This window comes from Branchiostoma lanceolatum, chromosome 18 (assembly GCF_035083965.1).
Source record: "Branchiostoma lanceolatum isolate klBraLanc5 chromosome 18, klBraLanc5.hap2, whole genome shotgun sequence".
NCBI classification, from domain to species: Eukaryota; Metazoa; Chordata; class Leptocardii; order Amphioxiformes; family Branchiostomatidae; genus Branchiostoma; species Branchiostoma lanceolatum.
In genome coordinates this window covers 7,716,518-7,733,090 of record NC_089739.1, presented here as the reverse complement: position 1 = coordinate 7,733,090, position 16,573 = coordinate 7,716,518, and the positions used below count along the sequence as shown (strand labels likewise).

The following is a 16,573-nucleotide window of genomic DNA, read 5'->3' as shown; positions in this document are numbered from 1 at the left end:
GTCATAGAAACGAACGCAAGTCGTTGAACGGCACGACAACCGCCGAAGATCTCCGAAGGATGTCGAAATTTCACGAACTTGTCAATGAACTCTTTGTACGAGGAGAGCCGAAGGACAAAGAACATTTTGCGTACAGTGTATGTGTGGATTTTTATGATCAAGCAATTGTAAAATAATTAAGTCTTATTTGACAGATCAATACGACATATTGATGTACAGGGCTGCATAGAGCAAGAGGTAGACGTAATATTTGTACAGCAATTTGTATTGTTATAGAAGGAAACGAACTGCATTGCTTTGCTATATTCTGGTGAAACATTGCCATCTAGCGGTAAATTAATGTATTGCACTTGTCGACTAGTCCTAGCTTTGGACACATCCCGTCATGCTTCACGAAATCATAAACCAGGTTTACACATGCGCATTGCAGATAAAGGATCATGACATGAAAAAAAAAATTGAATTTTTCTTCACCAGTTTAAGCTGTGGAAGCTGTATTTGATTGAAGCATGGTCAGACATGTTCCTTTATATGTAGTGCACATGGTCATAATTCATATCATCACTGGAGTTTGAGGTAGAGTTGAGAGTACTGCACTTAGAAACAGAAAGTGACGAAGGTCAAGATATAATGGCCATAACTAGACTTGAAAAAGGTGTGGGAGCCAAAACCTGGGGCTGGTGTGAAACTATTGATTTTTTGATGCCCTGTAACTGAAAACGGTTCTGAGTCATTGGAACTAATAAGCCATACATGCAAATTATGACAGGTTTGTTTTATAAACGCCATTGAAATATATGAAAATGGAATTTTGGTAAAGTGGAGTGGAATGGAATTTTGGTAAAATGTACGATGGAACAGGGCTCTTGCGGTGACAATTGTCTGTGAAAGGCTAATAAGGAATGAAGGTACCATTACCTGCATCACTACTATGGTCCGCTAGATGTCGTTACTAGTCAGGCAAACGGTCTGTACAACAACGCCACCTAGCGAACACAATAGAGAAACACTGTGATGAAAATTCATACATCATTTTCTTAGAAAGTTGTGTACAAAATGCTTCTTTAATGAATTTGCTTTTACATTTCGATATCTACAAAAGAAACTGAAGTGCTATATTTGCATTCTGACGGTCAACTGCTTTTTTATACGATAATAATGATATGGAACTTGGTGTAAGTATTTTTGAGACTTATGATGCCGGACTCATATACATAACAACCTTAACCGACACACAAGTCTGTCTCACTACAGGAAAACAACCCAAAATTACAAACAGCAAGCCGTTAAAAATCATTTCTATACTTATAGTATACGTACTTTCACATGAGGGCAGTCGCGCATGCTTCTTGGCTATTCGTTCACTGCATATTTATTCAAATGCGAAGAAACAATCATGGCGTAAAACGCACAACTTTCCATTCCAAATTCACCGTTTTCCTAATAGTTTGGCACGTTTTTTAAAATGAAGAAATGCATAGTCTTAAACTGTAAAAGTTTAGGACATTTTGTCGAATGGCCGAAGAGACTACTGCTCTATTGGTGTGACACGAAATAGACTTCTGATACGTCACAACAAAACCACAACACATGAATGTATCGCAATTCTGTAATCGTAAACTATATTGAACAATATGTATGAGATAGAAATATGCAAATCATTGTCTCAACCTCATATCTGCAATGTATATGATGACGTCATAATCTCCATGACGTCATGTACGAGTCCTCATTCCAATACGAATAAAACATGAAGTACATTTGAACTGCTCTTGTCTTTTATCTATTGTCTACTTTTCTCTATTTATTATCGGTATGATATCAATTAGTCTGTATAACGCAAACTCCAGCTGTCCGGGGATTTGTCTCCCCTCCCCGCGGGTTGTGAGGCGGTTACAGGTCGGCGAGCGGTCACATGAGGCTTGATTGAATTCAGGCTAGATATCAATATGTTCAGGACAACAAATAAGATATGACTGTTTTTTTGTAGATGTAGTCACGAGAGGGTCTATACAGAACGTTTCTCTATTGAGTACAAAATCGACGTTGGAAAACAAATACTAGCCATTTTGTAATCGTCATCTAGATGAAATGGGATGGCATTTTAACAAGTTGAAAAATATCCTTCAATTGGCACAGTGAAAATTGGCGGTTAAAATGTTCAATAATTTTTTTTTGGGTGACATGTAGTGTTAGCCTGTGTCATCCTGTTTAGTTCCAGGCGCTACCTTCAGGATGACACTCAGGCTACTGTAGTGTATGATTCTGAATTAACGTTACACAAAATACATTATATAAACTGACATTAACGCTACAATAACAGAACAAGTGAAAAGAAAACAGTCTTCACACGGCGTATAAAGAAGATTAACCCAAATCGAGGGTGTGTCTTGTATGGAGCTGAATGGCTTTCTCTGTAGCCTTTGTGCACTTTCAAAGGGAATGATCAAGAAATAGATCAAAGTAGTGGACGGTTTTGTACCACTAAGCTTGGCTTGTGCTCTGATGCGTCAGCTGTAATTAAGCTGGGCACTTCTAATACCGTTCTCAACGGTTTAACCTTCCGTGCGTTTGGGTCGTAAAGAACTGGGCTTTCTAACCGACCCGTAGCCTTAGAAGGGTTAAATCGACTCTGTAAAGTATTCAGCCGGTACATTCCGACTTATGTCGCACCCCGAGGCCCTTTGAGTGTTTGTAAGTGAAAAGAATGCTGACGATTCAAAAGGACGGCGAACCTAAACAACAAGCGGGGGGCGGGGTTTGTGATGACGACATAGATAAGCGTGTAACACTGCAGACTGAACGTCCGTCGGCGTAAGGTGTGCAGACGTTACCTGTCGTACGTACGTACCTATATAGGTATTCTTCCTTCAGGTGTGAACGTACACGTACACGCAGGTAAGAAATAGGTCCATACATCTTAATGCATGTTGTCGTCTAGACATAGAGCTACTGAATATTACTTGTTGATATATTTCGGTGAACAGTTTGACAAGATGTGAGAATGGAATGAAAAACAGTAACAACATCATACGATACAGGGCAAAAGTCAGGCAAGAAAATTTCTCGCGTTATGAATATAGAATCTACTATGGAAGTGACATCTGCATAATACGTTACGAGACAGTGTGAGGAATTTAAAAATAGGGACCTAATTTCCCGTTGTGCTGTAATGTTGTAGAAAACTACACCCAACACGACACGCAGTTCGATCGCTCGCCGCCGGGCTAAATGATTGACATACGGACTGGACGACTTTAGAGATTTATTCCTTCCTTTGTTTTCCTGACAGCAAACGATTCGCTGTTGTCATAAGTGTTGTTTGTATCAAAGGGCTTCATGTTTTACTCATAAAAGTACAAACTCTAAAGCCAGTTCGTATGATTCTAACGTTATAGGTAAACTCTCTTTTGCCTATTTATACAGTTATGTTTGAATATTTTTACAGCTGCCTCACGACATATTGTATATAAGAGCATTCCTATTTAACAATACATCCGTGTTGTGTTTCATATAAGTGGGTCACACAGTCGGCCAACTATGCAAAGCGCATCGAATTTTGCCTCTAGATATGCTGATGGAATCGATAAGATTGGTTCATTTTAAAAGCAATAGTCATGTGCAAAGAAAGAGTGGGTAAAATATGGATGGATATGAAAAAAAAGATGTGCATAAGACTATTTTCTGAAAACTGACGATTTTGAAAATTAAGGTGCGTAGCTTTCTGTACTGTCCAAGCAGAGGTTTGGCTATGGCTGGGTTTTGACTTGTTTTTAGGCGTTTTTGTCGGGCTTTCCCTTTAGTCCCATGTTCTTTATGTCACCAACCCATATATAATAAAGTTATAAAGAAAACGGGACAAAATAGAATGCACGTCAAAACGCCTAAAACAAGTCGAAATTCAGCCAGAACCAAACCTCTGCTTGGAGAGTAAGCTTTCTGATGAAAATACTTAGTCTAAGGTACAATTTTAATGATGTCTGACGGTCCCTTATCATGATTATCTAGAAAATTTAACAAAGGTTTGTTAATGTGTTTTGCCTGTCGGTGTGACATAGTCTACATTCTACCTTCGTTACCTGTAGGGGGTTTTGTTATTGCCGCATACCTGGGCCGTCCCAACGTACTGTGTTGTTGGGGTAAACACAAAGGAAAGACGTTTCACGTCAGGACTTGTATACAAAAAGTATAACACGTTATTTTGGAAGAAAAATGATTAGATAAATCTTACGATAAAGGTTTATTTTGCAGAGATATAATATGTATAGTAAAAACCACAGATACTGAATTCTAAAAATTTTCACATCCCTTTAGAAGGTTATCCCTTAATGTACTGACGCATTAGCCCCAAAAACATTTTCCCTTCAAACGTTGTCTCACCCCCGCTATTTAGTTCCATATTTGATCATAAATGATTGATATAACAGTTCTTCTGTCAGGTCAAAGGTTACCGTCAGACCAGACCAGACCACAGATGACCTTCGCGCTGACATAACAAACCTGTTACATTCTATCCTCAGGCTTCTTCGGCTTTGTTCTGTCGGTGTGTTTCATCCTTCAAGCACAGGTATGTTCTTCCTTCTTGTCGGACTTCTAAAATATTTCTACATTTACGGATAGACAATTCTTACACTACAACTAGATAGATACATTGTTTAGACCTTAGAAATCGTAGTGTAAATGATACTTAAACTCCATGTATTGATATACCCATACCATCTTCTTGTTTATATGTTGAAAGAATTGTGTACTTTGTTTGTGTTTGTATCTATAGTTGTCGAAGGCCTTACGAAAGTACATGTACTTCTGTTATCAACAGAGCTCTCTTTCTCTCCCTTATATTCTCCCCTCTCTCTTTCTCGCATATTCGAATTCAACCTGACGTATGACCCAAAGCATACTCGCTGAGCTCCACTCATAAGGACGATACGTGGGGTTCCATCGTCGTTTAGACGGGTAAAACCCTAAACCATATTTAGACCGTATAAGTGCCGTGGGACTGGGAGAGTCTCGATATTGAGGTGGGCGATACTGTCTGATAAAGAAATTACTAGTAGATTCTAAGTTATACACTCTTATGAGGATAAACAACAGGGAAATTTGCTTTCAATTGCAAATGTTTTCCAACTTTCAGATTATTTTCACGAGATTCGGGGGACTAATTATATGAGACGTTATAAGCAATGCTTATGATTGTAATATAGTAAGCGTACTTTAAGAGGTATTTTGGTGTTGTCGAACGGTAGGAACACGGTCCTTGTGCCTATAGCTATGGACATTTTTCTTTAATCAGTGTAACATTGAAAAAAATTACTCTAATAATTAGTCTATAATTGTAGCCCGAAGTAGCCGCTACTACAAAGGCCTTCATAGCAGCGCTTGTGAGACACCTTTTAGCAACTTGTTTTTAGGTAGACCTACTTTAAGTTAAAAGAAATTGAGTTTTGTTGTTCACACAATACCGGCGACACTTTAGAAGAAAACACTTTTGTCACGATTGTGTGTTAGCCATTCTCTGATCGTTGTCAGCTTATTTACTTTCTCTTGGCATTTCTTATCTCGACTCAAGATCTTTGATAAGTAGCCTCACATACCTGCGTACGTTCTTAAGGAGTATTTTTTTACAACTTTCTGTGTTTAGTTTAAGGAAACGTACTTTTAAGACACTTAACAGTGAAGTTGACAGGAAAAGGCAGTATCCTGTTACGTAAATTTATGTAATGGAGCCGAGAAATTTCTCTGATTTAAATCTCCCACTATGTCCCGCCCTAGGCACTGTTTGCACACACGAGTGTTGTGAAGTTCTTTTCTTGGCTGGAACAAGAGAGTTCACTGTTTCGTAGACATACATGGTCATGTTTTGCGGGTGTAAATTTTTTTTCTCGTCATTTTGTTTGCTTGATTTATGGCCAACATCAAAACGTGCAACTACGTTCGCCGAGTTAAGAAATTAGAGATGCCTCCTCGGAAATACAGGCAAAGAAAAGTGGTATTATCGTCGACTGGTATGTCTTTGATATTGAGCAAGGGTTGTGCTGTTCATTTAGATTTAAAAATAAAGGCTTTTTTCCCCTCGCATCAGTTTTGATGATATCATCCATATGTCATTAAGTTGCCGTGCCCTTTGATACTAAAGAGGTAACCTTCAAGTTAGAATATGGCAACGCCCTGTATTAGCATCATTACTGTATTATCTATCATTACAAATGACATTAAAGCCTGTATCAGACAGTGTTTGTACGTTTTGTACCTGCTTTGTTCCCGACAATGTTTGATCTTGTTTGTTCCGTTTAGACCTTCTCTTTGAAGACGGGGGTGAGTAGATACATGACTTTGATGCAAGCAGCTGGTTGATCGTCTTTTTTGTATGGAAGGATGACTTCAGATGTAGTAGTTGTCTGCCTTTGCTGACCCCCCAAAAAGCCAGTAGAAAATGTAGCTTGTTGTTCCACGGTCGGAATGTACGGTTCAGAGATATGGTGTTCATATAGCCCAAGGCACCGAAGACAGAGCTTCCATACCGTTTAGAACAGCCAAGTGTTGAGTTTGGCCACACCGCAACCCGCTACCTATTTTGATACAGTTTTACTAAAAATCGCAAGAGGACGCTCCTGCACGAGCTTGGATTTGGTCACACAGCTCTTGACGAGCTTCATATAGGCATGTGTGTAATCTATGGTCGGCTATACTTATCAGCCACATTATTCACTCCATTTGGCTCTTTTCTGGTATTTTTTCCAGCAACCCACGGAGTCTGGTAGAGACCTTTGTAGTCTACGCCATTCAGAACTGTTACAATGCCCACAAAGACTTCTAACCAAGTCCCAAACCCAGTAACAGGTGCTTTACAACCTTACTTAGAATTCCGTCTCAAGAGATGGTATGGCCAGGATTCGTTTCAATCCTTCTATCTGTTCTGATACAGTTTAAAAAGATGTTACAAGAGGGCGCTTCTACACGGCGTCGGGTTTTTATGACCTTAAATGCTTTGTTGGTTGCAGGTGACGTTAAGATAAAGAGGCGCAGTGATCTCGTCTGTTCTGATGCAGTTATACGAAAAAAAAATCGAAAGTCAGTTTGCCATAAAGATATATTTTGTGCAAACAATAGGAGCGCGCTTTTGTCACACTAGGTAACAGGTGTTTTTACAACCTTGCACTTTTTGTGCGTCCGTCTCGGGTGACATTATAATAAGCAGGTGCTGACAGACGCACTGTGATCTTGTACTGTGTACATAACACCGACCCGTGGGGCAGGGGGCGCTCGTGAGCGGTCAGAGGCCACCCCCACGACTGTATCAATGAGCCCACTTCTCTATTGATTTTGCCACCTCCATGCTGTATCAATGATCTTTTCAATACAAACCCTTTCAATTTTCGACATCTGTGCACGGAATCGTCTTCTGATATGCCACTTTACTTAAATCTTAAGTTTGTCACTCAAGTGCAAATTATGATTATTGACTCCAGAGTCTAGATACGATCTTAGATCTCAAGATCAGAGGCCACCTCCATGATGTATCAATGATCCCGCTTCTCTAAAGGAGTTTCTTTTCAATACAAACGCCTTGATGGTCCATTTTGGCAGTCTGTGCATATGATATTGTCTTCTTATACAACACTTTATCTCAAATGTGCAGTTCGCGCTATGTACATAACACCGACCCGCCAGGGGGCCCTCGTGAGCGGTCAGAGGCCACCCCCACTAATGTATCAATGGTCTCATTTCTCTATAGACTGCCCTAACTTTACAAATGTATCAATGATATCACGTATCTATTGAATGGGCCACCTCCACAATATCTAATGTATCAATGATCCTGCTTCTTTATAGAACTTTCTTTTCAACACAAGCCTTTTGATGATGATTCGATATTGGACATCTGTGCACGGTATTGTCTAGATATTTCGACATGGTTCAATATTAAATCTATAGTTTGCTTCTGTAGGAAATTGTTGAGAAATCAGATGTCTTATTTCTCTAGGAATCCTTAGCTCCTGGAGATTTTTTATTGTTTTGTTTTCAAACTCTAACAAATGCACCGTTTACAGTACATGGTCTGTATTTGCATATGCCCTAGCTTTCAGACATGTGCTTTTCCAAACAGACGCTATTAGGTATCTCGAGCTGCACACCCACTCAAACCTCAAACAGACGTCAAATATATTTCTGACCCGGGAATCCTTGGCTCCTGGTTTTACACCTTACGCACACACATGTGTACCGAGTCTGAAGACAATAAAGATACGGAAGTCGAAGGCACGCCAGGAATGGTAATCATATACCTGTAATCTGGAGTCCTGCGGTTTAATAAGTTAGCAACAAAATGAAAAAGATAACGGTTTTAATGGGAGGAAAGTCACGTGAAGTAGCCTAAAGCTTATTACTTTTCTTAAGTGGTTTGTCTAAAAATATTAGTTTGAGCAACCTAAAAATTCAGTAAAATGTGTTGTAATTTGTTAACTCCGTAATCCATTTATAACAGTGAATTATGCTACTTAAAAATTTAATCTAAAGTAGGGATTAACCGAGTCAAATTTGTCTTTGTGACCTTGTCTTTAAGGACATAGCTGGCTTTGTGAGGTCCCTGACATAATGTCGTTACCTGTCCACACCTCACAGGTGCAAGGTTTCTCTAATCCTTTGTGTATCGTAACCAACCAAATATTGTCCCATGCGGGCACACTTTTGTCTGGTATTGTCCACATGTTTGATTCCGAGCCATTTTTCTCCTTATGCCAGATGTGAAAATCGCTCACGTAAAGAATGTTGGAAGCATTAAGAGGAAGCGCTTGTTTTGCTGTTTATCATTACGTGAGACCAATTAAAAGAATGTAGACTTTGAATTTTCTGTTTGAAAACTTTGTTAACCATTCAAAATTCCTGATCGATTGTGGAAACAAACCTTGTTCCGATTCAGCTTCATTCCATTTAAAGAATGTTTCGGAAACTGTAAAAAGTGACATGAAAAATAATCTATTTTTGTACTCTTTCTGTACCCTAGTAGGTGGTGCGTTCGTTTTACGAAAGCCTCACAAGACGTACTTTTTTGCTGGAAGGGAGAATAGTAAATCATTGTATCCTTAATGGGGATCTTGATAAAACCAAAACAAACCAAATCAAAAACGTACGAAAGGAGCCACAATACATCTGCTTGGAGATTAATGTCAAATATCACTTGTTAACGTTAACGTTGTGTGCAATATGCCATGGTTTAATGCTCGTGGTTTTCGCTACAATCTTTCACCGCGAACTTAAAACCACCGCGAAATTGATAGTTTTGTCTTCTGTCCGTCAACCAGCTTGTTTCCACTGCGAATTAAAAACCACCGTGAACATTCAGTTTTCTCCCTACCGCGAAATTAGACTACAATGTATCGCAAAATTAGATGTATTTATAGTATACCCTTTACCCTCCCACCGTCCTTTTATCTTTCCCGCTTTTTGTCTTTCCCTTTTCACCTCTCAGAGTCCAATCTGAGATCATAAATCTCTCGGTGTTTTCCAATCATTGTCCCATTTCCAGTCCATAGTGGTCCGTAACTGTGCCAGTCACGTTGCAGAAACAGGTAATCTTTATAGATAGATGGGTTATTGACCCTTGACCCGTCTCAGTAGGGGAGCACGCGGGAAGGACCTGCTTCTGGTAACGACTTTTTAATCGGTCCTGCACCTGCCGGATATCTCCCCTAGCAACGGACTGGTCTATGTGTTAAAAGGGGGGTGCAAGTAGGTGCAGAGCGGCCGATGAATATGTTATTTGGCGTTCAACTGTTTTTTGTCATCTATTTTCCTATTTTCCGAGGTTTGGGCAAAAGCAATGCTGTGTATCGAAGCCATATCTTCTCTTACATTTACATTGTACTTATTTTTTGGTGTATGATAGGAACGTCATTTTCATAACATTATGCAACTGCCATTGTCAGTTTTTGATATGGTATCGATATCGATTTTCGTTAATATTCCTATGATAAGAAAAGTAAAATATAAAAGACAGGTAAAAACACAGCCACAAATTTTACTAACTTCCCATCTGCAACTTTAAATTCTTTTCAGAGAGTTAGAATTGTTTATCTCACTTACACAAGTTTATGAAATATTTCCTTCCTGAATTTCATTTTATCCAGCTGTGCTTGATATAAGAGCTCCCCATCCATCCTAGAAGTGGTAGAGTCCTCCCCTCGTTCGCGTTACAAATCGTGCTTTTCATTGTTGTTGACGACCGAGTTTACACAACTCCGCCTAACAGTCATCCAGCGGTAACAAACGGTAGAATCACTGCGCGAGGTCGACCTTTCTCTTAACGGGGAGGATTTCAATCTTCATTAAGGGTGTTTTTACCGAACAACCGGTTAAGTGTTCCAAGGAGCCACTCTCAAGAACAGCTTTAGAAACGGCTTCGCTACGGGAGCCAACCTTTTCTTGTTGTGGAATCTCAAAATTGCGGTCAAGAGATTGTTGATTGGTGAAAGGTGGGCTTGTAGGGCCACAGAACAAATATATCTTACCCCCGGACTACAGAAAGAGGGGCTTTTTTAATACATACAAGTACATAGTAAAAGTAGCTTCCGTTTCAAATCGCGTTTCTAGTCTTTGTTATAAGCATTGAAACTGTGGTGAAACCGCTTTGCAACCGCCTTTTGAAATCGCTTAGACATCAAACTACTTCAATAGCACTTTGGGAAAACGGCGGTAATGGTGTAAGAAATAACTGATTATACAATGCTGCGAAAGTGATTTTGTTTGGTGTGGTTTGAACTTGAGTAAACCGCTTTGAAGGCGGTTTGGAAGGGTATATACCTTTCATACGTACTTGACCTTCAACTTGGGTTCTCAAAGAAAAGAATTTCTCATATGTACGCTTCAACTGATGCAGGGTTTACCTAAAATGGCTCTGTTTGTTGTGTGAACATATGGAGTTACAGATGGTGAAAGAAAACAGACGATCAGATGAGGCAAAACGGTGTGAATGTGAACCGGAGGTCATCCCAATATCGAATACCTCAGGGTCAAAGGTCGGTTGTACGTACGTGAGATAATTCATGGTGTTTGGAGCGTGTTTGACAGAGTTATCTAAGATACGTGCGGTTCAAATCCGTCAGATAAGCTTGTTATGTCAGCTGGATTCATACAGAGCAAACCACGAAAAAAACGCGGGAATAAAAACTGGGTGTGCACCCCTCCCTCCTAACAGGTGGCCATATATCCATAGAACAACGAGTGCATTTTTGTCCACGCTACCCTATGTTTTTCCCTGCCAGCGTACAGTTTGTAAGACTGCAAAGTTGGTAACACTTATATTAAAGAAAAATAAAGAAAGTTTTAGGCTATGAATATATCTATACCTGATTCGGAAAAATGTTAATCCAAATTTGTCTTTAAGCTTCTAACTACTAACGTTAGACGAAATTAAGAGACTAGACGAGAAATGGTACCGGTCTTGCCGTATCGTTAACATTTCATACCATTCAGTCCTTGATATCATCCTCTAGAAGGGCCATTTTAGCAGCTAAGTATGACTTTTACGGGTCCTTTCCGGCCCGAGGCTTTAAAACTTGACATTTCCTACAGTTCCGCTGTACATAACGTCTGTGACATTTACAAGGTTTCCCGTCCTTCAGGCTACCTGACATTCTGGGGAATTTCCGCTCTTTCGGTCACACCGATATTCTAGGATACTATTTTACTCAGCTTGAAAGATTTGTAAAAGTACAGTAGCAAAATTTGTCTAATCAGCTTATTACAACATCTCGTCGAATTCAACAAGAAAGTCGATGATTCATCCTCTAATAGGCCACATCAAACTGTTGGCGCAAAAATATAAGCATTTTGGAGTTGATTTGTATCCAGAATTGAACGTGTAATGTTTTCCTTTTTTTTCAACTCAGAAGAATGAAGCGGCGAATCTGAGGGCCAAGAAATTAGAACGATGTGGCCTCATAAGATTGCATTCGAGGTCGTCATGCCCTATTCCCCCGGCAGCTCCCAAACCGACCAAAGTCCTCGTACCAGGATTATACAACGTGTTGATGTAGTGTGTGAACTATTTTATCTGGGCCCGTGTGTGTTTGCGTATGTCAGCTCCCATACTGCGGTGACAGACCGGGTATTGGCGGGCCGTACATGTGTTATTTATTGTTTAGTGACATGTTATCGGCCCGATTGTGGGCCCGGACCCCCTGGAGCGAGCGGGCAGTATTTAAACACACACCGCGCGAGAGAAGCCCGTACAGTCGTGTAGACAGCGTGCAGGAGTGACGGTCTCAACTCGCGCCGCTTTGCACAAGTGCTGCAGTTTAGCAAGCTGTCGTTTACAGGTATGGCTGGATTCAATGCACTTTGTCCTTTGGGGTTTTGTATTTGTCTTACCTCTGTACCCTCCCCATACTACTAAAAGACCCGTTGTAGCACAGTTCGAATAGAACATTTAAGTACGCCCTTAATTGCATAAGCGTGGAGATAGATACAAGGTATGTGTTGAAGTTATGGCAAATAAGGGTAAGGATAATTAGAAGAGCTGCATTTGTCTAGTTAACATGTGTCCCATCCCCATATGGCTTCAAGACCTGTTGTTGCATACCCAGAAGCGTATACAATGTAGGTAAAGTGATATTAAGTTGCATAAGCGTTGAGATAGATACAAGGCTCATGTTGAAGCATAGACAGTAAGGGTAATGATAAGTAGAAGTGCTGAATTTTTCTTACTTGTGTTCCCTCCCAATAACACTACAAGGTCCCCAATAGCAGAGTTAGAGTAGAATACAGGTAAAATGGCATTAGATAATGTCATTACGATCTTAATTGGAGAGATATACAAGACACACGTTGCAATCATTGATCTTACATATATTAGGGGTGTGGATTCTTGGTAGGCTAAAGCAGACTTGAATATGCCTATTTAAAGATAGCTTATCAAATCCCAAACAGCTACCAATAAGCTATCAATGCACCTTTTCATTGGTATGTACTGTAACAGTTGTTATGATTAGTTGTGCATTTTGCCACCTCCTAAAACGAGAGATTAAAGCCCTATAGTATTGCCTTCTAATTAGTTTATAAGGCCATAAGGAAGGGATTATGATATATTCACTCTCTACTAACGCCTTTGAAGTATAGATATCGCCATTAATGGCGCAATTAAACCTGCAATTCATTGCATGCAATAAATCTTCCATGCTACCTGAAGCGTCGTCGATTAGCTCTTATCACCTGTAAGTATTCAAGTCTGTCATTATATTAATGTAAGGAAAGGCTCAATAGAGACACTACGTGAGTCTACGCCAGTAGGTAACGCTATGTCATGCACGCGGAAAAAAATCAAGGATGCCCTCTTAGTTTAAATCGTACCTAAGTGAAGTAACTGATAATTCTAGGCTGTAATGGTATTTAAGATTTTAGATCATGACCGATAAGATTTGAGGTATTGAGTTATATAAAATACCGGGGTGACTAAAAAGGTCTATCAACTATACAATGCAAGGTCGTCCGCAGCTTACACATAAAACCGTTTACCTGCGTTTATCCTTCGAATATCTACTCACTTTACCATATCGAAACTAATTTTATTCTAGCTTAATATACTAATTATAAATTTTTCTTTGATTTCTCTTCGCCTTTTTCTTAGGTTTTCTAAAGTATTGCGTACAGTTGAGTAAATAAAAGTATAAATGATCATTGACATTCTGACTTACGCTCAACATGACTACATAGTATGGCTGGTGCGGAAGATATGTCAGGTTTGTTTTACAGTTCAATGACCGTAGTTTCAGACACTGCATTGGCAACAGGGATATTCTGTATGTCGTATGATCGTACGATTGCTTGTCAACATGTTGTCTTGGGGACACGCCTTCTCCACGTTGTATCCATAAGTTTTACATGGTCCTGTTAACTTTGAAGATGATTTTTTAAGAATGACACCATGAAATCCCTTACAAGTATGATTAGTAACTTCACCACCGTTGCAGGAATTTACAGCTAAACTCAAACTTTCGTTACATTTTGTGCGTCAACTGTAAATGAAATGCACCATATGGAAAAAATCTAGAGTAAAAAACAGAAAAAAAGAAAACCCAAGACAGAATATCTTACATCAGAAAGTGCACTAACTATTCTACTATCTTGTTTTGAGGGTAAGCGATACATGGCGATATGTACCTTCCATACAATAGGCCAGAAGAAAGTATGAGGTACTCTATTTACTACCGGTATATATTTCATCGGTATTCTATGAATCGTACCGAATAGTTAACCGTTAAATGCACACGCTTATACATGTCCTATCTAAACCACAAGTAGTTAAGACTCTTTAACGCAATACTAGCCCACCAGTATGCGTGTGTACCCTTGATGTACTCTCTCCAAGCAGAGGAGTAGGTCCGGCTGGTTTTTGACGTGTTCTTAAGCGTTTTTGTCGGGCTTTCTACTTTGTCATGTCTTTCTGTGGGTTACTGAGACAAACAAATATGACAAAGTAGAAAGCCCGACAAAAACACTAAAAACACGTCAAAAACCAGCCGGACCCACTCATCTGCTTGAAGAGTAGCGTTTTTGCTGAGGAATCGTTCCCACGAGTCGCACACCTGTCCCCGGCGGTGCACAGCGGGGAGGCGGCCGGCTGTTGACACAACACGGCCCGCTGGTCCGTACACGGACCCCGATACACCTGGCTGAACCTCTACCTCCCTACCGGGTCTGGCCGGTGACAGCATGCTCTCCAAGCAGAGGTTCAGCTTCGGATTGTTTTGGTCGTTTTTTGGCGGTTTTATCGATCTTTCAGTATGTTGTCAGATTGTCTTTTTATCCGCCAGCCACAAAGAACAAAAAGAAAACCTGAACATGACAAAATAAAAAGCCCGATAAAAAACCCCGCCTGAAAAGACATCCGAATCAAACTGGAGCCTAACCTCTGCTTGGAGAGTAGTGACAGACTTCTACGATATGGATTCGAAACCACGTGTACTTCCTCCAATAGAATATAACTTTTAAAAATGAACCAGGCTGAACAGAACGATTCAAAAGAAATAAAATAACGATTCAGTGTGAAGAGTGGCCATTGAAAAGACTTAGGCATGTAGTTCTGGTACTAATAACGAAAACTAAAATGAAAGAATTCGCTTCGCCAGTCTTGGATTAATTTCAATATCGACCCTGTGTGTGGTGATCATACCTGGTTCATCTTCAAAACTTTACTATCTTTGGGAAGACATTGTACTTCCAAATGCAATATCTAGTCTGTGAAAAGACACATTTCACACCAGCGTGTTCTGTGTTCCCTTAATCGACCCTAGCATGTCTTGCGTAGACGAGGTAGCCTCAAGTTCCGGCACCAGCGGGTAATAAGTCTGAATAGTTGACGTGTAGCCAAGTGTAAGATAACCAGGGACCGATCATTAACTGTCGTTGAGTGAGGAACTATCAGAACATTTTAAGCATCTAAATACACTAACAACTCAATTTTAAACCCCGCACATGTTATAGTTCTTACGCTAAAAAACTACGCTGACCGTTTTAAATTGAGATGATACCATCCAACGTTTTTGATGTTGGGATTTTTAAGGCGATATGAGCTAGGTTTGTATACCCATTATAGTAAAACTTGTGTACCAAACAATACCACATGGCACATGTTATACACGTAGTCTATGAAACTACATTCACCGTTTCAGATTGAGATGGTAACTTCCACAGTTTTTCATGTGTGTTGTGGTTTTCAAATACGATATTGGCTAGCTTTGTATACCCATCATAGTAAGACTTGTGTACTATACAATACCACATTACTAAGACTGTTAAGTGACCTGTGGCACGATGAACCCTTAAGGAGTACTAAACGATTGTTCCTTGATGACCGAGACTTTCAGGTGAGCCACAAAAGCGTGGGAACGAGGCGTGGCACTCTCGTTCACGGTGTATCACACTTAGCCAGCATTGTCCGACAGTTAACCAAGCTTCTACTGTAACCTGGACAATTAGTGTATATTACTTCAGGTACAGGCGTTTTGTGGTAATTCGGAAATTAAAACGTTCTGCGCATGCGTAGTAAAGATGGCCTTGCTCGTGCTCATGGTGATGTCATACAGAAGAGTATTGCATGATGAGAGCTCCTTCATAGCCTTCTTCAGTCTTCTAAGAGAAGGATACGGGCTAGAAACATGCATGTAGCCTTGTTTAGCAGGCATTTATGCGGCCTCAAGAATGAGCACGCCTTCCCAAAGTGCGAAGAGGATTTCTCAGTACATCGCCTGAATTAAGGGCTGGCAAACGAGGCTTAAATCTCTATGAAACTAATACACATGTAATACGGTTTATTGAATTTACTTGTGTATGCAGCTTTCCAGAAACTTTATAAGGGAAAAGATGATGAGGCAATAATTCCTTTTTTGATCACAGTTTTATAAAGAAAAGTAAAAAAAAAACCCGCCTCCCCCTCACCTTTTGGAACGTGACCTTCATATGCCCTAGTCGCTCGTTCCAAACTTCGCCCCTGCACTTCTTGACTTTTTGACTCTGTGACTATAGAAGTTATTAACATACCAAAGTGCCGGCGTTTAACACGAACAGTGGCGCGTGA

The 16,573-nt window shown here is 40.0% G+C and overlaps 1 protein-coding gene across 3 annotated transcripts in view; it reads left to right on the top strand.

The window, feature by feature from the left end:
• Nucleotides 1–4,527: 4,527 nt before the first annotated feature.
• The window catches only part of LOC136424316 (protein FAM167A-like), a 43,250-nt gene continuing 31,204 nt past the window's right edge, over nt 4,528–16,573 (top strand). For 2 of the 3 annotated variants that reach the window (XM_066412868.1, XM_066412866.1), the window contains exon 1: nt 12,202–12,317. The gene's annotated coding sequence lies outside the window, so the exon portion shown is untranslated. Of the gene's footprint in view, nt 4,568–12,201; nt 12,318–16,573 lie in introns of those variants that run through there. The other variant, XM_066412867.1, reaches the window with a different exon arrangement.